Source organism: Argiope bruennichi, chromosome 4, assembly GCF_947563725.1.
Source record: "Argiope bruennichi chromosome 4, qqArgBrue1.1, whole genome shotgun sequence".
Classification (NCBI taxonomy): Eukaryota; Metazoa; Arthropoda; class Arachnida; order Araneae; family Araneidae; genus Argiope; species Argiope bruennichi.
Window position 1 is genome coordinate 65907503 of NC_079154.1, and position 24872 is coordinate 65932374.

General features: G+C 31.3%; 1 protein-coding gene across 1 annotated transcript in view; it reads left to right on the top strand.

Annotated features, from left to right (window-relative positions):
• Positions 1 to 24872, top strand: part of LOC129965995 (astakine-like) — a 120379-nt gene that overhangs the window by 54717 nt on the left and 40790 nt on the right. The window contains exon 2 of the mRNA XM_056080324.1: positions 5134 to 5237. The gene's annotated coding sequence lies outside the window, so the exon portion shown is untranslated. The remainder of the gene's footprint in view (positions 1 to 5133; positions 5238 to 24872) is intronic.

Here is a 24872-nt window from a genome sequence, read left to right on the forward strand (position 1 = left end):
TATAAAACTGATGTTGCGACAATTTTAACACGAGAGATAACAAACTTAGAACTTTAACTTAGAAGATTATAAAAATAATAAAATGCTTCTAATCCAATAATTAAATGGAAAGCAAAAATACTAAATACTAAATACTAAATGAAATAAAATATTTTAAATGCCTTTGAAGATACGAAAACATTTCCATTTAGACACCAGAAACGTTACACTAGAGTGACCAAAAATAAGAATATGCCATTTTCATTTAACGGTAAACTGCTTATTAGCCAGAATGAGTGATTGTATTTGACAATTATTTATGATACAGCTATCTTTTCTCATTTTTAATTACTGTAATTACTTTAGGAAATTATTTGCAATGGAATTCTTTACAGTTGAGTTCCTTAAATTCCTTCCAACCAAATTGCATGCTATCAAATAATAGAAATTTCCTTAAAAAAATCCTCCATAAATCCGCAGTTTTGTATTTAGGTACGACTATATTGTATTGTGAAGTGTATCAAATATGTATTTTGGAACACATGTTATGGGTCCGATCTTTCATACAGACATACATATCTAATAATCTACCGCCAAAATTATATACCAAATTTTATTTATCCACAATTGCAAAAAAGTGATTTTAAAAATACAAAAATTTTAAATTTAAAATGATGGAAAAATCATTACTATTCCATAATAGTTAGGGAAATTAAAGTAAAAAATATCAAAATTTCGCCTAATTTTAATTAATAAAAAAATTAAGCATCAATCCGAGGTGAACATTTCTACCTTCCAAAGAATATATGTCGTTTCTGGTGGTTGTTTTAAATCAAAATGTTTTTTTCTTTTTTTACCGAGCCAACAAACAAACACACATTCATCATTATTATTAGACGAGATTTGGTTATAAATATATATTAAAACCAAAACTGCTGGGTAAAAATCACCACTGAGTTTTTAAAGAATAGTTCTTTTTTTTAAAATTCAATTACTGGATTGCGATCTAAAGGAGAAAATACTATCATTGTTTAGAATGATATTGATTAATCTTTACCGTATCTTCTTGGTCAAATGAGATTACATAACATAGTCAAAATTAAGTCAAAAACCTCTGTTAAAATCTGTTATATCGAAAACATGTTACCAAATGCATTAAATACCCCTATCTGATGGGCTGCTAGTAAATATCGAGCGCTATAAACCAACTCGTGGTGAAAACTACATGTTTGGTATTAATATTTAAGTGCTGCGTTCGAAAATGCACAATTTTCACGGAAAATTTTGCGGTCTTGTAAAATAATTAACTTAAAAGACTACGTCAGCGTCAACGTTATCGAATTTTCTACCAAGCGCGTTTTGAATTTTCACTGTAACCTTCAAAAATAGAAAAAGGTATTAAATTCGTGGGGGATGCATTACGCTTATCTTAATTTCATTATCAAATTATATTTGCTTCCTTAGCCAGTAATGGCTGATTATTTATTTGAAATATATATAGAGAGATAGATATAGGTATAGATTTGTGTGTGTGTGCGTGCGTGCGCGCGCGCGTATCCAGATGCATGGTTAAAAAAAGAACCTTTTGAAATTAACTTCAATTTATTTTTTGCATGGGGTCTTAATTTCTACAGAGGAATGGCGATGATAAAAAAGACGTCTTTTTACATCGCGATATAAAAGTAAAGTATCAAAATTTTTTCCCTTCAGTGATTTTACTAAGAGAATCTCTCAGAGATTTCTTTTACTTTTGTAGATTTAGAAAACGGAATCTTAGGTAACTTTGAAAAGTATTTATGGATGACCGAAATTTTTTATTCCTTGACTAGGTGCTTGAGAAAATGCGATATATATATGTGTGTGTATGTGTGTAATGATATTTTAAACTTTAATTTGAATTTAATTAATTTCCGAGGTTTTATCTTAATTTAGCCTTCATTCTAAAATATTCTCTTATTTCGTGATCTAATTCCACTTTCGGTTTAATTAATTCCTTTGTAAAAAGTACTACGCATCAAATGAAAATGATACTTCCGTTGCCCTTGTCAAAGGTCAACATATGTTCCATCGGCGCGTGGCCGGAAATCCTATGTTATATAAGACTAGTGATCATTTGTTTCGCGCTTTTTCTTTACTTCTGCTTTTGTGGCGCTCTGTGGCGTACGTGTCGTGTCCGCGTTTCTGCTTGTAAATAATTATGCTTTCACGAAATGGATATTAAAATTAATTTATAACATGTCTCTTCAACTCTTCGAACCTATGAATATATATATATTTGTAATTTTCTCATATATTCCTTTGAACTCGACAAAGTAATACACGTAATTCAACATAAGGTGAATTTAAGAAGTAAACGAAACACTAAATTAGCGGTTGATACCAAAAACTCAATAGTAAATGTTTTCAAAATCCAAATAATCCAAATGCGTAACCATACAATTGGTAATTATCTTTTCATTTCATCATGTACTCGAAGATTTTGCATTATTATTTTCTCACCGTATTTATCTATGAATCGTTAATTTTTTTCACTTTTTGGTTTTTGATTTTAATTTTGGATACATTTAATCTCCAGACAATTTCCTTATAGCATTAGATTGTATCAAGAGATCAACAGCTTACAACAAAGAAATTAAACAGCAGAACAGTGTAATCTTATTGAAAGCTAGAATGTAGTATAATCCTATTTGCCAACTTTTTTTACCAGGATGCTACCAAAAACAACTACACAAAAAGAATTGCAATTAATCACACTAGACAAGACAAGATAGGGAAAGTCTCCGAAGTAAAAGTATTATACGACATCTGTAACGAAATTAATTGTAGTTGGTTAAAATAAATAAAAAGGAGCTTTCTATAACAAGTCCAAATGGAAGCACATTACTGTTTACATTTAAGTCTCAGGCAATGCAAGTTCAGTATCTGGGTATCAGATTTTTTCCCCTTTTTTGTATATTTTAGAGGCTTTGTATATTTTGATTTATTATACAAGCATTTTTTTTTTCTTTTTGCAATTTACATTTTCTAATATATAAAATAGAGGAAGAGGATGTTTTCTAACTATCAAAAATTCGAGCTCGAGATTTTGATTAATAATTTCGAGTACAATGTTTAAACCGTACTAAAATCTAAAAGAAAAGAACATTTTTGAATTTATGTTTGCTACCAATAATTGTCACTTTTCTCGTAAACTCTGGGAAACAAAAAATGTTAACTATTTTTTTCCTTTCATTTTAATGCTTTATGTTTTGTGGAACTCGGTGAACCATTTTTTTATTTTTATTAAGAGTTTTAATTAATTAAAATTAAGCAATTGGTGTTTTCCACAATGATTGTCGAAAATATTATGGCACAAAACTGTTATTTATATTAGTTTAGAATTTTAAAAAATTGTTTTTTTTATTAATACTAATTTACTTATTGATCAATTTTTTTCTAATTGTTGACATTTTTTAAAAACTTTTTTGCATAACTTTAACAATAAATATCATTGTTACAATAAAATCCAATCTTTCATTGAATATTTAATCATTCAATTTTTCTTCCATGACAGAAAATTAAGAAAGAAGATTTTTGTTTATTATATGTGTAGTTTTCATGAAAAACAAGGAGAGGTAAAGTTATAGTACCACAAACATTAGGAAATGGACGAAACCAGATAGTTTTTTTTTTTTAAATAGAACTATGAAATCAAGGAACTTGATTCCATTTCGTTGTTTCCTTTGCACAATGAATAGAACAACTATAAACCTCAAACCTTAAATTGGCTACTCCGACTCGCTGGAAAGTATACGGAAAAACCTGAATGACCGGACCGCCGCAACAGCAACACTGGCGGGAACTGTGGTTGAGTCCTAAGGGTGGTTGCCGGCCCACGGTACAACCCTTCTCTTGGGATATACGTCACGTCATCGATGGGAGGAGCCAGATCCCCGCCATTTTGTGTACCCAACAGGGTGGCGAAAACCACCCACCATGTCTTAAGCTTCTCATCCTCAATTACAAGGTGCACCCCTCAACCCCACCCCCACCCCGAGGGGGAGAACAGCTATAAAGCTTTTAAAATAGCATGGTAATAATGTTAGTCATCATTCGATGTTTAAAAATTTCTTAATGGGTATACCTTACTGACCACAAAGGTATGCGTAAAAAATTTAATTGAAATTAAACACAATCAATATTCCCAACAAATCAGTAAATCGCTATAGTCGGATAGCTATGTAACATGCTGCAAAATTATTTGAATGTAGAAATATAATAAAAGGAAACACAGAATGCTCCCAACGATTTATGAAACAGCCATATCTCAAAATATTTAATTTGACATTAGTTTCCAACTGTAAAACTACAAAGGCTTATTAGGTATTCCAACTCAAAGACATGAACTACTTTTCTCCGGAAATGACTGCACTCAAAACAAACATTCCTCTTCAGTTAATTTAGCTTTGCATTGTCAGGCAGCTTCATTACTGCCGGATTAACTTCTCCGTAACAGCCATCCGGCACAAAAGCTGAAGGTTTCCGCCCCAAGGGAAAGGCATCAGAAACCAAAAATGGTATTATAAGTCAGAAAGAATGATTTTTTTCAAAAAAAAATTATTTCCTGCGACTGTCTTCGCTCGAGGCTAAACGCAACAGGACGATAATGAATTTCGTCGTGAGCTTTACGCTTATCGCTCGCTTAATGGCGCTTAAAAATGGAATTAGGAGGAATCGATGGCATAAAAAAGAGAAACCAAAACCATCTTCTTCGACTAAAATGATATTTTTGATGGGATCAATATGTTTTTTCTGAATTTATCCCGTTTAGATTCTCCATTAAAGTATAAATCAGGGGTGGGAAAAAAAGTTTATGAATTCTTTTCTTGCAAAGGATTGGAAACAATTCCGGCGTCTATTAATTTACGTGAACAAATAGTCTTTATGGAAAAATAACTTCGAATAATTTATCAACCAGTCTTTTTTCGTAGGGATTTATTTATTGTTAAATAAGACATTTTCTTAAATGCTTCTGTAATAGAAATGTTTTGTTACAGGTTTCAAAGTTTAATATATGACTCCTATTTATTCTTTTCATATTTCTAACAAAAATATTTAAAATGATATTATCATTTATCATTATTATAAAATATTTAAAATGATAAACATTTTCAGGTATAATAAACGATTACTTGCATATTTTTTGCCTACAAGTGAGATTTGGAAGAAAAGCTGCCTTTTCCAGAAGAAATTGCATACCATTCATCAAGGTCTTAAAGGTAAATCCAACTTATCTCTTCTTAAATCTTTTTTCAGGAAAAATTGTTAAAATCTAATCCAATGAGGCTAAGGGAGAACGTTTTGAATGCTAAATCAGGAAAATGCTTTTTGACAGTATCGAGATTTAAGTTTATTTCTTCTCTAGTTTAAAATAAATCTTATTGTTGTATTCAAAATTTGCTAATAATTTTTTAATTATTTTTGCTGTCTTGGATATGAATTATTTTTGAATACTCAAAGAGAAAATATTTTAATAGTCGAAAAATTAAACCTCGATATTGTGGGAAATCTCCACGTTAAAGTTTGAAAACACATTTTAGAATTCTGCCTATCTGTCTGTGAAAGCGATATGTGATCAAAAACATATTGAATACTCGAATAAAATTTCGTATGTAGTCTTAACATCAAATTTATAATAAATATATCTCGAATAAAATTATCTCGAAAAAAGTCTATTTGTCTATGTGCATGTGGACAAGATAATTATGAACACGAACAAGATAACACGAAGAACCAGATAGAGAGACTTTGAAAAGAAATTTACTTTGGAAAAATTCTATTTATCTATAATCATGTACGAAAGTAATTACGAACAAGATAACACAAAGAACCAGATAGAGAAAATTTGAGACAAAATATATCTCGGGGGGGGGGCGTCTATTTTTCTATGTGCATGTGCACAAGATAATTACGAACACGAACAAGATAACACGAAGAACCACATAAAGAATCTATGAGTTACAAATTTATCATCAAAAGTGCAAAATTATCTGTACCAAATTTTAGATCAAACTGCCACTGTACCTTTTTCTTCTATAAATACCGTATATGAAAGCGATAACTCTAAAAATGACTTAGATAAATGAAATTTGACATGTGGTTTTGAAGCCAAATTGTTTGAGTGTGTTATGCCACCTCTTTTCTTTTATTATTGTTATTTACATTGAAGTTTTCTGAGATTGAAGTTTTCGAGAATTTTTTGTCTGTCAAAGTGGTGTGATGTTTCATCAGTGCTAAAATATTTCGTTGAAATCATGATTTATATTTTTCCATTTTTTGTGAATTAAAATGCATGCATTTCAAGCGTTCGAATGAAAGTTAAAGAGCACGGTAACAAGAAAGACTTGGTTTCTACGCAGTCATTCAAATAACGCAATCTTTACCAGGATAAAAATAAAACATTGAGCGTCCATTGTTGCCGGAACACTATTCTTCATTTCATTTTTGCATTCTGATTCCCCCGAAATTTTTCTCGATCAACAAAGGCATAGATTCGTTCCTTTTGCGGCATATTGCACTCCTACCCCCCCCCTACCCCCTTAACGGAAATAAGCCTATCGTATATCACAATATCAACACGAACTTTGATACGATTCCCTCCCCCCATTCTCGAATCCACTGAATAGAATTCTTCCATGCATTCAATTCAAAGATACTTTTCCGTTTCCACCAACGAAACCGAAAAAGAAACGAATACTGAACCAGAAAGAGAAGAAGCAAAAAGAAAAGAAAAAGCTTTGAGAATAAAGTATAGATATACTTTTATAAACCGAGACTCAGAAAGAAAAATGGAACATCTTTTCTCTGGTCAGGAACAATTCCCTTCCCCTGTAGGGGGTGAGAAATTGATTGAAGCAGGGTGCTAGCTGCTGTTTCGACGTTGAAAGTCTTGTCGTCTGACAGAACCGTGTTTATTATATTCCTGGGGCGTTTTCTTGGGGAAGGAAATTAATGGGAGGGAGGTGCCACCGGGTCGATGTTTGTTGAAAAGATGTTGAAATTTTAAAGCCATCGGATATTGGAACCCGATGCCTTGTAGCATCATCTGCGCAAGAGTTCTCAGTCGTTGTTGCTAACGGTGATTTATTAAAAATTGAAAAGCAGAGATATTTGCGAATCTTCGGGAGTGTTTACAGGACGAAAGAAAAATCTCTATATTTTGAATGGGTAAGCGATAATGGAGAGAATTACTTACTTCGGAGGCTCTGGCAACAAGGTAATCTTAGATAAATTTATATATATGAACTAAAGAGGTTTTTCAGGGCTCAAGATAACTAATTGAATTGGGAGCAATTGTTAATTTTCAAGAATAAGATACTAATTATTTCGGAATATGTTTAAGATAAGCGAAATTAAAGCATTAATGAAGAGCAAACATACTAATTATATTAATTCTTCGCCAAAATTTAAATGAGTTGAATGATATATATATATATTTTAATTCTACGTTCGAATATTCTTTTATGAATCAAAGAGAACATAAATTTTTCATACTTTGCTGAACTTACATTTGTCATGATGTTATAAGAAATTCCATATTTCTACTTAATTTATTGAATTTTAAAATATATTTCTAGTGATGAAAAAAAGGAAAAGAAAGACAAATATAGAACAATTTTTATTTTGAAGTTCAAGCTTTAATATAATTATTAGTTATTTAATATAATTGTTCAGTAATAATAATAATATAACAATGAATATAATTATTCAGTATTTCAAAAATTATTGATTTAAATGGTGAATATGCAAAAGTTGAAATCGACTGAGAATGAATATACTTAACTATTCGAATATACTTATTTTGAATATACTTTTTTTTTCTCACCGATTGAAATCCAAATTTGATATAAAACTGCCATTGCATTCGGAAGATCATTTACCAAATTTCATTGACTTAAGCTATTACATTTTTTTAATTATAGCTTTTACAAGCATGCAAAAGTACAGATGGACTGACAGTCAATCCCTTAATGGATTTTATTTCAAATCTGACAGTATCTGCATTTTAGATTCTAAACCTGTGCATCAAATTTTATCTTTCTATTCTTCGCTTTTGTAGTTATTGAAAACTCACTTGTAGTCGAACAGCTAGACTTTCTCTGAATCCATTTCATACATAATGTGATAGAAATCTACAAATTTATTGTAAAATTTCATCCACTTAGCTCCAAACATTTTTGATTTTTTGTGCTCACAGACAGACACATAAACATAATTTCAAAAATAGGGTTTGTTTGTTCGGTTTTTTTATTATTTTTTATTTTTATTTATTTATTTTATTCAGGAATGAAATAAGGAGATTCGAATTTTTTGACGATTGCAATATTTTTACTTTGTATACTTGAAAAAAAGAGAGAAGAAGTAAAAAAAGAGCCCCATGAACAAAATTATAGGAACTACTTGGTTAAAAAATAAATAAAAATTTGAATTAAATAAACGGCAATTGCAAATGCCTGTTGGTCAAGTTTAAAGAAGTATTAATATAATCCCAGTTATTTTATTAGTATATTGTTTCTTCGTACCCTAATTAAATTAATAATTTCTCTAGATGGAGTGACAACACAATTTTATAATACATGTGCGTACTATTTACATTCAAAGAGAATGATGAGAAATGTTTAAAAAAGTTTGCAAATTCTTCATTTCTTTTTACAGCAAAAAAAACAAAACATGCAGTATTTTTAATGTAAAAATGAAGTAAGATAGATATTGTTGCAGCTGAAGGATACAATTTCCAATTTAGATGCCAAATTTATTTTAATTACTTTGTTGTGTTTTTAAATTATCGTTTTCATAAAGGTAGGCACATTCAAAGATTTTATTACAAAATTAGTTTCCGGATTTAGGGTATCTAAAATATTGAATATTATCAAGGTCACGAAATTGAAATTTTAAACGACAACAAAATTTCAGCTTCACATCACACTACAAAGGAAAAATCAAAAATTTCTCAAGAACATGAAAAATTAAGATATCAACTCAATGCACAGACATCACTTCTTCTTAATCCCATTCATTAAAACGATATTGTTTGACGTTGTTGAAGGAAATCACGGCGGAATTTCATTGTTTTATTCGAGATGAATATGATGATTAATCATAATCCATCACCCCGCACTTCCTTTGCATTAAAAAGGTTTATAAGAGACGATAGAGAATGAAGATTGCATCTGCAATATGAATTACGGAAATCTGGCATGATCATTCACATAAGCAAGTTGCTGACAGCAGCTTAACTCAACAGTTTTTGTGTCAAGGATTGTGTTTTCAGTGACAACTCGAGTCAGGGACTGCTTAACTGATTAGTAAGTTACTAACCACAACCGAAGGTAGTCAGATGGCCATAGATTTGTTTCTAATTGTTTTTCTTGTGAATGAAAATATTAAACAATCTGTGCATATGATTTCGATATCAAACCGCTCTACAATCTGAAATAAATATTTTTTAAAAAATTTAAAGCGCTGGGTGGATTATGTGCTATTGAATTTTATTCAGTTGCCGCCATTTGTAAAATGTAAAAACTTCTGGCGATTTTCCTTTGTCTCAATAGTGGAACTAATATCTGAACATTTATGGACAGACATATAATTTCGGTAATAAAAAAAATGCCTTAAATGAAATAATGAACTATTTTCCCTTTCTGCTTGAATCATTAAATGTACGGCTAAAAAATATTACGATGTCTACATTTTTATACAGTTCCTGATTCTATTAAACGTTTTCGTAAACTTATCTTGATATACTGATGCTTTAACTGAGACCAAAATTATGAGATTATGAGACCTAAAATGGACGAGTTGTTGACTTCTGAATTTATTATTATAGGTATTTTAGCAGCCACCTCGAGAAGCTCTTAAATTTATGAAAATATCTAATATAAATTTTATCATTTTCTCGATTAAAAAATAAAAAATAATTATATATAAAGAGAAAACTTTTTTCAAATAAGTAATGTTGATGATAAAATTAATGGTGAATTGTTTTCAACCCTCAAACTTTGCCGAGCAAAATTGAAATAGCTAAAATCGATAAAGAAATTTTTTTTATCATTCTTTGAAAAAATAACTGTTTCTCATGTATGTTCTGGATAAATCTAATAAAAAATGATTCCTTAAAATGTCATTAACCTTCCCCCCCCCCTCACGCCCTCATCAATAAAACTTCCCAATTTCTCATCTTTATCGAAGGAAGTCGAGAGGTTATTTCAAAGAATTGTTTAAAGTGTACATTCCCTCATAATTGTTTCAGGCGTACTTTTTGCTGCTTTCATTACCTCCTGTGGTGAGGAGAGTTTGCCCTGAAGATTTCAGGAATTGTGTATTCTTGAAATTTGCAATGCTGTTTCTCACCTTGTAATATAAGTTAATCTGCAAATTAATAATAAATATTAAACAATTACAGGTTTTACAGATGTCTACACTATTGAAGTTAAATCCGTCCAAATTTTATCTATCTAGTGTTCTTCATTTTGTAACTATCACGTTAATTTATACTCGAACAGCCAGACAGATGGATTTTCTCTAAACAGAATTTCCTCAAAATTTGATTGAAACTGCCAATTGGGTGTGAAGACCTTATACCAAATTTCAACCATCTAGCTCAAAGCGGTTTTGAGTTATTTTTGTCACAGACAAACTGACTGACGGACTTTTTCGAAAAATGTGTTTTTCGAACTCAGGAATATCTAAAACGCGGAGAATCGTCAAAATCTCGAGTTCGAATTTTTTGACGATTACTATACTTTCTCTATACAACGTTTACGAGAAAGGGAAAATCACAAAATCTGTTATATTATTCTTTAATTAATAATAAGCAATTTATTTTAAATAGTAGTAGAATGTCATAGATTTCATCACCAGCCGTTCGTAAAAGTCAAAATCCAAATTACTAAACAAGAAACCAATTTGATTGTCATAAGTTTTTACATTACTTTTTTTAAAGTTGTCTTATACCATGAAATAAGAAATATTTGAATGAAATAAGAAATATATTGAAGAAATATTATCAATAAAAATAAAATTGTTCTTAAGAATTCGGTCAGAGGAAATAAGATATCCAAATTATAATGACATTGTTTGTGAAATAAGTTAGATATCAACTGATTGTTATTTATTTAAACATCAACCATCCGATAAACACGTAGAGGAATTACCGAATATGAAATGAATTATAATTCGCATAAATATTGGTAATGTAATGGATATTGTTTGCTAAGTCATTTTCCAACAAATCAGTCTAGTAATGATTCTGACACAAAACGGCAACAAAAAAAAAAATCATTTAAATGTGAAAGAAAATTCTGATGAAATCGGTTATTCAGAAAGGACCCAAATTCGGTCAACATGAAAGATATAAACACATTTGTTTCGGTAAGAAGAATTCGAAATTGATTTGAAATCGAATTTTCCAACAAACAACAACATATTGCACATTTACACGACATTGATATGACGATTCTTTCACCAAATTTGCACCGGAATCTTTGAATGTGAACTTATACCATCCGATCAGGCGTTGCTTGATTTAAATAATGCTATAGTTCAAACATGTCTCATTTTGCTAGTAAATGCTTGTAGTTCTTAAGGAGATGGTGGACTCTGATAGTCCCTTTTATTCTTATTCAAATTATTCAATTAGGGTTATGAAATTTTGCGTGCGTGTGTGTGTGTGTGTTAAAATATAAATATGTCAAATCTATTTAAAAACTTTTTTAAACAAAATTTATTATTTTTAAAAACTCAAAAATTATATAATTTTTAAAATTTCAAAAAATTAAAATTAAAATTTTAAAAGGCGATTTAATTTTCTTTTTTTCCCTTATTACCCACTATAAATTTATTTGGAATAAATCTATGTATGAATTTGTAATTCCAAATAAAAGCTACTTATTTAAAAATATTTTTATGCAGAAGTACTAAATTTTCATAGTAAATTTATGTTTTCCTGAACGAAAATTGACTCAACTATCCAAAAACACTCTAAATATAAAATGCGTACCCTGTTTAATGTTTAACCGAAAACTTTATTATCAATTCTATTTACCTTCTTCTAAAACTAAGACACCTGGAACATTTGTAAGATATTTAAATCTAATTACAATATCATTTTGAGAAAAGTCATTAAAATGTACTTTTTTCCCACTTAACCCTTTAAATATTTATTTTATTGAACAATACATTTTATAACATTATTTTAGTAAAATATAAACATATATTTTGGGGATGAAATAATAAAAATAAAATTGCACGTTTCCGTCCATTTTTGCTTGTTTCAAAGTTCACTCTTCCCTTAATTTGCTCCAATGTCATTCTGTCATATCTTTTTTCCATGTCCATTTATACTAGCGCGTCCCATAGGTTTCTTTACTATTTCTAATATGAAATGAATACACAATATTTACTGTTTAAGATATTATTTATTTTGTTATATAAGAACCCTTTTGCTCTGTTACCTTCTTCCATCTCCCAGGAAGACTTATGCCTTCTTCCCAAAATTGTTGCGTTTTGGACAAGACATAATCCTCGAGGTGCGCGTTTATTTCGCTGATGGATTTAAAGCGCTTATCACGAAGGGAAAAAGAAGTGATAATCAGATGTAGTGAGATCTGGAGAATATGCACTAATGCAATCAATATGTGGTCTCGCGTAGTCATGATGAAAAATAATGCCTTGTCGGTTCATTAATTCTAGAAGGGGTTTTTTTTGTGCTATGGGTTTTAATTGATTTCAATTGATCCATTTGATGCCAGTATTTCGTAAAATTTATCGTTTCACCTTGAAGAAGGAGCTCGTAGAAAATTACGCCTTTCCAATCCCACCAAATAGACAAAAGGACTTTTTTGGGGTGTAGCCCCGGCTTTGTGACAGTTGAAGGCCTATTGTCCTTGCACCAAGTGCGTTTTCTATGCATATTTTCATATAAAATCCAAGTTTCATCTCTAGTGACAAGCCTCTTTAAAAACATCGATGAGAAAAAAACTTTTGGGGCACTCTAATACATCCAAGTTCCTCTGTGCAATTACTGATAATCTGGTTTTTGCGATTGCATGACACAAACTTCACAGCTCTTAACCATCTCCTTCAATCTCGATCTTGTCCCAAAGACGAATTGACTGTTTAATAATTCAAATTCCCGCGTGATCTGCATTGCAAATGCATATTTTAATCTCTTCTGTTCGTCTGATAAATGTAGCGTGAGCCATTCCTGGCGTCTAATCCCTCACCAAACGATATTCTCTGAGCCCATTTTTACATATTTATGTGGAAAAGTAGAGCCGAGAAGATTGGGTGGGGTGGATATTCTTAGAATAAATTTCTAGAAAAGTAGAAGGGAAAGAGAGGTGTGTAGAAATCATTTCATGCCCGGGTGAACAAGAGGGTAGACGGCGGTGGAAGGTTGCCGATATCATTCAAGCAGACGATTTTCGGTGAAATAGCACCTCAGTGAGAATGTGATTGATAGAAAACTCATGTTTAATGTATCGTTTGCGGTCAAGGGGGTGATCGGCGGGAGAGGAAGGGGTGAAAAACGTTGCAAGGTGAAATGGTGGGAAGTAAGACGATTTGTTCCCATTATTGTTTGCGGTTACGGTGAGCGATGGTCTCGTTCACAATGGCAAGGGGGATTCTAGGTCTTCTGGAAAGTTCCATAAGAGCATCAATTTCATAATCGTAAAATGACGGTCAATAATGGTGTGAACAAACAACTGCATATGATCATTTGCTTGGCAGGAAATAGCGTAAATATCATAATCTAATTGCCATAACATTATGAGTCAAGAAAAAACTTGAGTTTATAAAATTCTCCACAGTAGACTGCTTATGTGGGATTCTAAGTCATACTTAAGGTTACAAGTTTCATCTGGACTTTCTGAAACATACAGCTGTACTATAATAAATTTAAATATGACATTAACTTTTTTCTTAAATGCTGTGCAGATGTTATATAAACGTAATTTTTAAATTTACATATTTACTGCAGCTCCTCTGAATATTTTGACTACATGGCACTGTTGGTGCTACTGAGAAATTGGAATTTTATTCCATTCCAGAAATGATGTAGTTTTATTAATGAAGGTAGGAAAAAACATCACAACTAAGGTTATTTAAAGAATGACAAATCTAATTCTCGAATATCATGAAAAGGGATAAAAGCACTTGAATGTTTTATAACCAAAGTAGTATTATGCTAGGCTGCCTTGCAATTTCACTCTCTAATAATCTAAAAGTTAAACCTTTATGTCCTATAACCTCTTAGTCATTGGTTACAATCATTCAGACATCTCTCAATTTATATTATTAAAAAGATCATCGCATGTATTATTATGTCATTATTGTATTATTCACATCATATATAGGTTATGATTCGATTTAATGCTTCATCGCGTTGGCAACGTGGCTGCTTAGTGGTAGGAGACTTTAGGTCCAAAGAGCTGCAAACTCAAGATTCAATGCTATTAGAGATCCAATAAGCATGTGGGCTTATTGCACGTTGATCCTTACGCAAAGATCAAACTTTCTTACACTAGAGTGACGTAGAAATATGGAGAGAACATTGTTGTCACAGATTCCGTCCTCTTCATCTTACCAAAAATTACAAGGTTCATCCCGAAATAGCTTTACTTCTAAATGGGATATTAACTTTAATAAATTAAGTTAAACTAAATTAAATTACATTGAATTATTTCTCTTTGACGATGATATTCTGCTGTTATGTTATTTCAAAAACACAATTAGGCGTCTAAGAGATAAGAAAAAATGTGTCCATCCATTTCAGATATATCCTATGTCTTGACTAAATATTTTAGGAATGACTGTTTCTCAAAACCCTTTCTATGTCGTGCCATCTGCTGAAATATCTATAAATGTTTGCCACTTATACGAATTAGTCTTAAAAATTGATATTTTGATAACTTTTTCGCGTTCGGGGGGAGCTATTTATGGCCGAAGTTTCTTATTTGTTCGTTTCTTTGATTCACCTTTTTATTCATGCTTAAATTTTGAAATTTATTTTCCAATTCCCATTTAAAATTTGTAAAATGAAAGAAATAAAAACTGTAAGAATATGAAATTTAAAAAAAGCTAGTGACTGATGAATGAAATGAAAATAAAATTTAAAAGATGAAAAATAATGTGAAGAATTAAAAGATGCTATCTTAATGGTTATTGACATAACAAAAATTCTGAATTGCTTTTTGTAAACGGAACATTGATAGCAACTTGTTTTGTTTTGTTTTACTTTGAGTTGCTAATAAAGATTACAATTTAAACAACAATTTTTTTTAAAAATTATATTGTTTTAAATAACAGAAGTGAGTGCAGTATTTAAATAAAACCTATTCTAAATTTGCATAAAACTAGCAATCATGTCTATTTTCATAAGGCAAACTATATTTTATTGGAAAAAATTATAATTAAAGTTTCTTAATAATTGAACTACTGAATTCAAATATTTTCACTTTATTAAAAATCGAGGTGCCGAGTAATAATAGATTCTTAGTTGCTCCATTAAATGCATGAAAATGTTATATTTCTATTACTGAATATTTAAAGAAAGTCGAATAAAAAAAAAATTATCTGTCAATTACTTTCTTAAAAAACCTTTTACTTCTCTTGCTTTATGCTTATAGAGATGGAAATTTGTTATTGATTTTACATTCATTTTCTAACATGCTAGATTTTTGAAATTTTTACATACTTGTGTCTTTTCAATAACAGAACATTATTATGATATTTTCGGAACTTAATAATCATTTAATCGGATAATGATATGAAATTTTATTCCCTTATGTGGTGCCACCTGGTAGTAGATATAAAAACGAATTTGTATCAAAATTCCATAATATTTATAATAAGGAATTGCAAATAAAAAATACAAAATTATTAACGATCTTTTAAATATACTTTTTAATGTATTAATAAAAATACATGTTTTAAAGTTGTTTTTATTAAATTTATTCTTAATAATCCGAAATCCATTTTTATTCTTCTTTTTTTTTAATAAAAAATCAGCATTCGATGTTGTTTTTTTAAATTGTTCATTTTGCAAACAGTTGGAAAAGTTGTCATATTCTTCATACCTTTCAACTATCCGGATCGATCTTTGTTTGCTATCCTTTAAAGGCATATTTATATTCGCAAGTTAAGTAAACATGGGGAAATTCTCTTTATTCTACCGAACCCATAAAACAGAAATCGGTCGCAAGTGCCTTCCACTCCAAATACACCCCGGGGAGGCTTGACCGTCCCGGAATGACCCGGAGAAATGACGAGGAAGAAGAAACAGAATCTTTTATGGAGGGGATAGGCGATTTCTTTTCCGTTGGGTCAGCCGCTTTTAATGGGTAGGATTTATTTCCGCCGATCAGAGGAAGCTGGTTTTTATCCCAAGAAGAGTGCCTAGGTGAGTTCGTTTCTTTGAGAGTGCTTTTAAGGGCCGCTGCTTGGGAAGATCTTTCGTTGCCTGCCTGGGTAGGTATTTTTTAGAGAGAGAAGGTATCTTTTTCTCTATCCTGATGGTCAGATTTATTCTCTTATAGTTTTTTGTGAAGGATTAGGTTTTGAAAAAGTTTTAGGTTTAAGACTACTAGTTGAGCCATAACGATTCATTCTTATCCAATTTGGACATTCGGTATATCAGAATGTTGCGCTGTGCTTTCGTTGTCTCCACTGTATTGGCTGCTGATATTAAGTCGAGAAATATGAACCTCGCACAATGAACCTTCATAAGTGTTTTATGCCTAGAAACCCCAACAAATGTGATTTTTCTTGTCTCCAGTGTACTGTTGTTGCTATTAAGTCAAGAAATATTGTTACAAAACTTCCACCACTAAGTCCCTAAAGTCAACGGGTTCTCATGTAATGAGTGTATGGTGTAATACAATCAACAGGCCACAGTAACAAATGACTGCTTTTATTAACACGAAGACACAGACAACAAATACACAACCGAGATTCAACAAGCTATACACAGAAGCCCAATTAATACAAATAGTAATCGGTAGCTAAGAATAATTACAGTACACAAAGCGGCCAGACATAATTCAGCAGGAGAAACGACTACGCATCTACTCTCTAAGGTCTCTCCAAACGCCTGTAATTCTCCACTGTCTCCTCGCTTCAGCTGTATCTAACTGCCGACTCACTACTACATGACTAGCTATTCCTCACACGACTCGATGCTCTTCTATAATATTCTCCAGGAACGCTTGAGCTCCACTCAACGCTCCGCGCTTCTAGACTGATTCAACTATTCGCCGTTGACTCGCTATACAAATCTAAACTTAATGACTCTATACACGACTGCTTTCGGCTTAGACTGTCGGCCTTTTGTAATCTCCGGAGCAAGGCAGAAGAAGTTCTGGAACAATCAAGCATATATCAGCTCCTATGACTTCTATCGCCAAAATTCTTGAAGATTCTAGTATTATCTATTTTGTCGCTAAATTCGTCGCCAAGTCGCCTAAGGATAGCCAAGTTCGGTAGTCAATGATCCGGCATCCGATTAACGTCCAATAGAGCTGATCGTAAAACGGTCTTTCTTACAATGGAACTATTCGTGCTGGGAAGTAACATTACAGATTCGTAACAATATGAACCTCATTCAATGAATCTTCACAAGTGTATCATACCTTGTGAACACCCAACAAATGCAGCATTTCTTGTCTCAGGAATTCCATTTAATGGCAGGAAAATCCCCCCTCTGTTAAAGAGTTTGAGAGTGGATCGATATAGTAGTGGAATATATTTCTTCGCTGTGAGATTCATTATGAAAATTGATAAACTGAATTGAATAAGTTAATGCATAATGTTTCTATAAATCAATTTTTACAAACTTTTATTTCACTCAATTTCTTTCATGTGTGTAAATTTCCCATTTTTAAACATGGAATTTTCTGACAAATTTTCTCTTTACCTTCTGAGGGAGTGCAGTTCTGAAATCGATGCAGTTGTGTGTTCCAAAAGACAACACTCTATTTTAATATTTTTGGAACTTAATTATTTGTTTAATCTAATTTTGATTCGATTTGAGGAAATTGATTACAATATTCCTTGATACGTTTAACAATAATTACTATATTAAAGATTAAAAGATAAAATAATAATACAAATAAAATTTTCAGGAAACTAGCTTACTTTAATGAGAAGTAGAAAATAATTACTAAAAAGAAGGAAATAATATTTATACTGAAAACATGGATATCAAAAAATATGGAAAAGCAAAAAATATTAAAACAATACAATCCACATAATGAATATTATTAAAAATTCCTAAATGGTATATGTATGATAACTCCTACCACATAAATCCTGAATATCCATTAATAATTTTTAAAAATATTATTTATATTATCTTTTAATGCTGTTTTCAGCATTTAAATGTTTTATTATTTCGTTTAGACATCTATATTTTAGCGGAAGGAATATTTCAACTTTTTTGGCCATTTGTAAAAACACATTTTAAAAAGGTTTTTATTATTATTTCTAAAAATGTTTTCTTCACAAACTATGATAACCATTTCTTTTTGTATTGTTTTCCTTTAAAAGTGTCCGTTATCTTGGCTACGTAAATAAATGGTATTCCTTTCTTCTCTGAACATATAAAACAGAAATTGATCGCAAGTGTCTTCCTCTCCAAAGAGACCCCGGGGATGTGCTTGACCATTCCGGAACGACCCGGAGAAATGATAAATAAGAAGAGAAGATTTTTATGGACGAACAGACGATTTCTTTTCTAAGGGAGGGAGAGGGGTGGCGACATTTAATGGAAGAGATTTATGTTCACCGATAATAAAAAAAAAAGGTGGATTTATTCATAAAATGTTTCCTAGGTGAATGCCTTTAAAAGCTCGAAGCTTTCTGTCTTGAAAAGTTTCTTTTTCATATTTGACTCTCGTTCAGGACTTTTTCCTTTAGAGAAACATATTTTTATTCATCCTGATAATCAGATTTACTCTCTTACACAGGGTTGCCATTCCACTGGAAGAGAGCAGGAACAGAAGAAATAGAAGGAATTTTAAGTTTCTTAGTTATTTTTTCCCATCTGAAAAATGCCAATCTGTAAGATTGCAAAAATAAAATATCGTAATCATAGATTCTAAAAATGAAACATTACCAATCACGATTGTGTAATGCGGAAACTCGCCATTTTTCGCTCGCTCTCTCTGTCTCTTTTTTTTTTTTTTTTTTCTGTATAGATCTTTCCAGTTTCGATTTGCGAGACAGTTGTTCTCTTTTCATGAGATTCCCGAACTGCAGCTAATGAGCATGCGTGAGACTTCTGTAACTGCGTGGAAGACTAGAATGCATTTGTCTAGCAGCATTCAATCTACGGAAGCAGCGCGGTGGTCTTTAATCAACTTTTCCTTGCTTTTTTCACTCTTTGAAAACCATATTCCATTATGATAAATATTGTTTTGCGTTTATTGCATGAGTGCTATTTGTGCATTTTCTCTAGCATCGTGAAGAATATACGTACAGGAAAAGCACGGAATTTTTTTTCCAGATTTGCGTGACAACTCCAAAATATTTTGTAATAAAGGAATAAATATGCTTAAAGAAAATAATTTACTTTTTCCTTTAATGTTATTTGTTTAAATATTATTCTTTCTCGAAAGTATTCTTTATAGCATTCGTTAAAAGTGTAAGTAAAATAATTAAATTAATTAGCTACATAATAAACTATTGGGAAACTACCACAGAGTCATTATGGGAAATGTTCCATTTTTTAAACATAGGGAATTGTGCCTTATTCTGAAAAAAAAATTATTTACTCGTGTGATAATCGTATATCTTAATGATTTATTATTGAAATAACTATCCTAAAATCTCCGGATTTCACTTTAAACTGCCTAGTATTAAATGCGTAGAGGCAAATACTATCCACCTAGTATATGGCGGAACTTTGAAGACGAGATACCGACCAATGGGTCATTTTCGTCATTTGGCCAATGATCAAAATTAGGAAATCGTTACTGAATAATTCTCATATTGTTTCAAAATAAGACAAACGTATTGTTATCTAAACTAAATCTCTGATCTCATAATTCAATAAATTGAAATTGGTAGACAGCATTTTAAGGGGTGACATGACATCGGGTCACCCTAAAGTCGATAATGGATCTTAAGGACATCGTCAACTGCATGTATAAAAAAGAACAAAAAGAATAATTTTCAGAAAGCTTTGAATCGAAAAGAGAAGAAGAATCATACTTTAGATCCTAGTCCATTATCATCTATCAGTCTATTATCGCAACAAATCCTTTTGAATTATTTTTCTGGAAGATTCTTAAGCATTTTCAACTCACTATTTCACATGGGCTCTTGTCTTTAATGTGATGATAGTTCAATTTCTTTGGGAAAAATTATTCAAATAATTTTGAATACATTGAATTTTATTACATTTTTTGTGAAAACAGGGGAAAAAAGTAATTGTACTGGTTCTAATCCCATTTTGTTTAACATATATAACGAAATAAAAGTGCTCTTGGTGTAAGATGAAAGGAAACTGAGACATTTTTGTTGTTTACTAAAGCTGGGTTGAAGAACGAAGGTAAAGGTCAGATTTAACTGCAATATTAAATTATACCTTCTTTAAAGACTTGCAGAGGAAAGAAACTCACATTTACATGGAGAAAAAATCCCTTCAGTAGACAGCCGGACTGCAGCGAGAAATTTTTTCCATCATCTCTCATAGTTTTACAAGCTTTTGAATAATGTTGATTAAGACTACAGCTAAAGAATAGAATTTATAACTTTTTCTCCTACGATGATGTTTTTTAGTAATGTAAAGCCATACCTTGACTACAAAGTCGCTAATGAACTGAATGTAGAGTACCCCCCTCAATAATAAGTATTCATCATTAACAGGAGATAATTATATCGACTGATTTTCTTACCTGTTAAGTGAAATGAAAATAATAAAAATAATAAATACAAATTATAAAAATAATTTTTTCATTGGATTTTAAAATTGTTACTCAGAAGGAACTTACTACATCTTGGAGATTTTAAACATTTATCACACAAAAATTCTTCTGCATCAAATCTATCCTGGTACATACTCTCAAAAATTTTCAAAAACAACTAAAATTATCGTTGATTTTTAGATTTTTTTTTTTAATTTTCAGATAAAAATCGAGTTTTGAAATGGATACCACACTCTTCACAGACTCATTTTCATCAAGTATATTTCAATTGAAAAAAAAAATTGACGAATTTAAAAAAGCAAATTTTTTACTTAAAACTGGAGTAGAAATAAATACATATTGATGTAAGTTAACTAACTACACTATATTAACTATTCATCGCTGAAAGAAATTTCTAGATATGTCAAGAAAGAATGAAGAAATGTTTGCAATAAACAGAAATTGAGCAAAAACATCGAAAAGAAAGACGCTTTTCTTCAATACACGGAAAAAATAAAAAATAAAAAAAATTCAATCAATTCAACGCATTTAGCGTCGAGTGATTTCGTTCTGAAAGATTCTGGAACGAAATCGTTTTCTCCAGATTCATTTCCTGTTCCATTCAGAAATATCGACGCATCGAACATAGGCAGAACAGAAAAGGAAATGGAATTCAAGACGAACGCCTTGAACGCAAAATTGATTTTGATTTGCATTTTTATATAAGCTAGGAAAAGAGTCATATGCTGTTCTTTGAAAATGACTCTTTTTAAATAAGCATTTAAAATGCATCATAATTCAATGAAATTACCGTTTCTAACATCATAATTATAATGATTTTCATATTTTGTTTTAGAAAGATAATCGTTCCTTTCAGAATTTAAAAAAAAAGTTTCTTTTGAAATTTAACAATGAAGTAATTCTAGTTTATGAATTTAAAAATGAAGTAATGGCATGCATGTAAGCTTTTCTTTTTTAAGAAAAAGATAAAGGTCGCATATTTTAAGCAGAATTAGAAAAGATTAAGTATTTTCATTGATTATGAATAATATAACAAATTCGCTGAATATTATTTTTTCTATCTTTTAAACTTTAAATAATAGGAAAGAAAAAAACTGCCACACTTTCTTCCAAAGGATATTTTCGTGAAGAAAAAAGGGCTTTATGCTTTCCTCTCAAAAATCATGCTAAGCTCTCTATAAGCCACTCATTTTAGCACAGTTTTCTGTGTTAAAAATAAGAGCACATTTTTCTGTGCTAAAAGAGCATATTTTTAGCATAATTTTCTATACTAAAAATAAGAGCATTTTTCCATCTATTCTATCAAAAATACATTTATCCATCATAATACATTATCTATCTATACTTTTAAAAATACATTTATCCATCATAATACAATATCCATTTTTAAAATTAAAAATACATTTATCCATCATAATACATTATTTATCTATACTATTAAAAATACATTTATCCATCGTAATATATTATTCTACTCTATTATCAAAAATACATTTATGCATCATAATACATTATCCATCATTTTTTATTAAAAATACGTTTATTCACCGTACTTAGTTGTGTGCCTATTGAGTAGATTTCATTGGTAGTATAGTAGAAGAAAGAAAAGTAAAACCATCGTCTGAGTGATTACAGAAGAGGCAGATTTGTTTCAAGACAGAAATGAAATCTTTAGCATTTATATTCCTATTGAAAAATAGACTCCAAAAAATGAAACTTTTTTTTATATTTGGTATATATACAGGGTGTTTCAGTGAACCGTTTCAGAACTTCTAGGAGGGATAGGGTACATCCTGACAACTCGAAATCATATAGCAATGTGGGGTCGGAAATGCTTTCCTGAAGCGGTGTTGTACACAGAAGCACCATAAAGAAAAGAGACCATAAATGAGAAATCGTTTTAATAATACATGAAAAGAAGCAAAAGGTACATGGATTAAAGTAAATGTTCGAAGTTTCTTCCACGGGCTACAATGCACGCCTCACATCTCCGACGCATGGACATCCGAACATTCTGGAATACTCCAGGCATATCTCGAATCTCTTCGGCAGCTACTGCGATTCTTGCAACGAGCTCCTCAGCAGTGTCAACAGGGGTGTCATAAATTAGTGATTTCATATCACCCCAGAAAAAAAAATCAAGACATGATAAGTCGGGTGAACGAGCAGGCCAACGCACGGGACCCCCACGTCCGATCCACCGTTGACCAAATGTAACATCCTGGTAGTTACGAACATCTCCGCTATAATGGTCAGGGGCTCCATCGTGTTGGAACCACATTGTCTGTTGCGTCGATACAGAAATCTGTTCAACTCTCAAAAGTTGTGGCAAAATGGGCTCTGCAGAAAGAGCAAGTACGTAGGTCTGGTTAGACGACCCGGTAACAGGTAAGGTCCGATGAGGTGATCTCCCACAATAAGGCCCATACATTGATCGAAAATCGATTCTGCGCTGCACGACGTGTAATTCTGCAATCGTGTAATCATCCATCCAACTAACTTGGCGTTCTTGTCCGAAATGAAGATTCCCTGCACGAAAGCTCGGACTTTCCGCAAAACGCCATCTACCGCGTCAGGAAAGCATTTCTGACTGCCCATGGGTATATGGTTTTGGTTCGTCAGGATGTACCCTACCCCTCTTAGAAGTTCTGAAACGGTTCACTGAAACACCCTGTATATATATATATATATATATATATATATATATATATATATATATATATATATATATATATATATATATATATATATATATATATATATATATATATATATATATATATATATATATATATATATATATAAGCGTCAATCTATTTGTGAAAGTGCCCCACTTATACATTTTTCAGTGAACAAGAAGTACAATGATGGAAATCGCGGAAAATATAAATTGTGGGAAATCATTTGTATTCACTAACACTGAAATTTAATCAGAGAATGCCAAAAAAAATTATTCTAAAACGGCATGATACCCCTTAAAACGGGAACTGTTGGCTTTTATCCGTCTAATATAATTCTACTATAATTTTCAATATTTTTTTTTACTTTCTCCTATACGAAATATAGGAGTAGTATAGGAATCGTCCAAAAATTCAAACTCGAAATTTTGACGAATTTCCACGTTTTAGAACTCCCTGAGTTCGAAAACACATCTTTAATATAAATGTCCGTCTGTCTCTCTGCGACAAACAAGGCGGTTGAAATTTGGCATATGGTCGTCAGATCAAATTTGTAGATTTCATTCTAATTTTGAGCAAAATACGCTTAGAGGAAGTCTGTCTATCCGGCTGTTTGAATATTAGTTAATACGATGATTACAGAATAAAACTAGATATATAGATGAAATTCTATTCATAGATTAAACACCTACAGTGTAGACACCTACAAATTTTGAGCCAAATATATCGAGGAATGGACCGTCTGTCGGTGTATACTTTCAGAAACATGTAAACGCTACAACTCAACACCGCAGTGACTTAAATACATCAAATTTAATATGAAATTTTGTTTGTAGTTTTTTTTTTTTGTCAAATTTTTGTTTCAATTGGTTTGGAAAAATTCGATCTTCGGATACTATTAAACTCATGCCAGAGAGTAATCGCCAAAAACACTCGCCAAGGACCACACAATACATTTAATAAAATTGCTAACTGGGCGCATTATTTCTTAACTACTATACGCCAATGCCATGCAAGACATTCTCTGGAACAACACCTTCATCAGACAGTATGCGAGAAAGTTTTGGGAAGACCACTGCGCTGGTTTAGAGTCTTTTTTATTGGTGCTGTGACGTCTCTTAAGAGCAATAATGGTCAACAACCTTTTAGTGCAATATTTTTAATAGGTAATTACTTGCACACATCATATACACACATATAAAGATATAAAGTGGTTTCAGCATTTAAATTTGTTAACAGGAGGCCATAT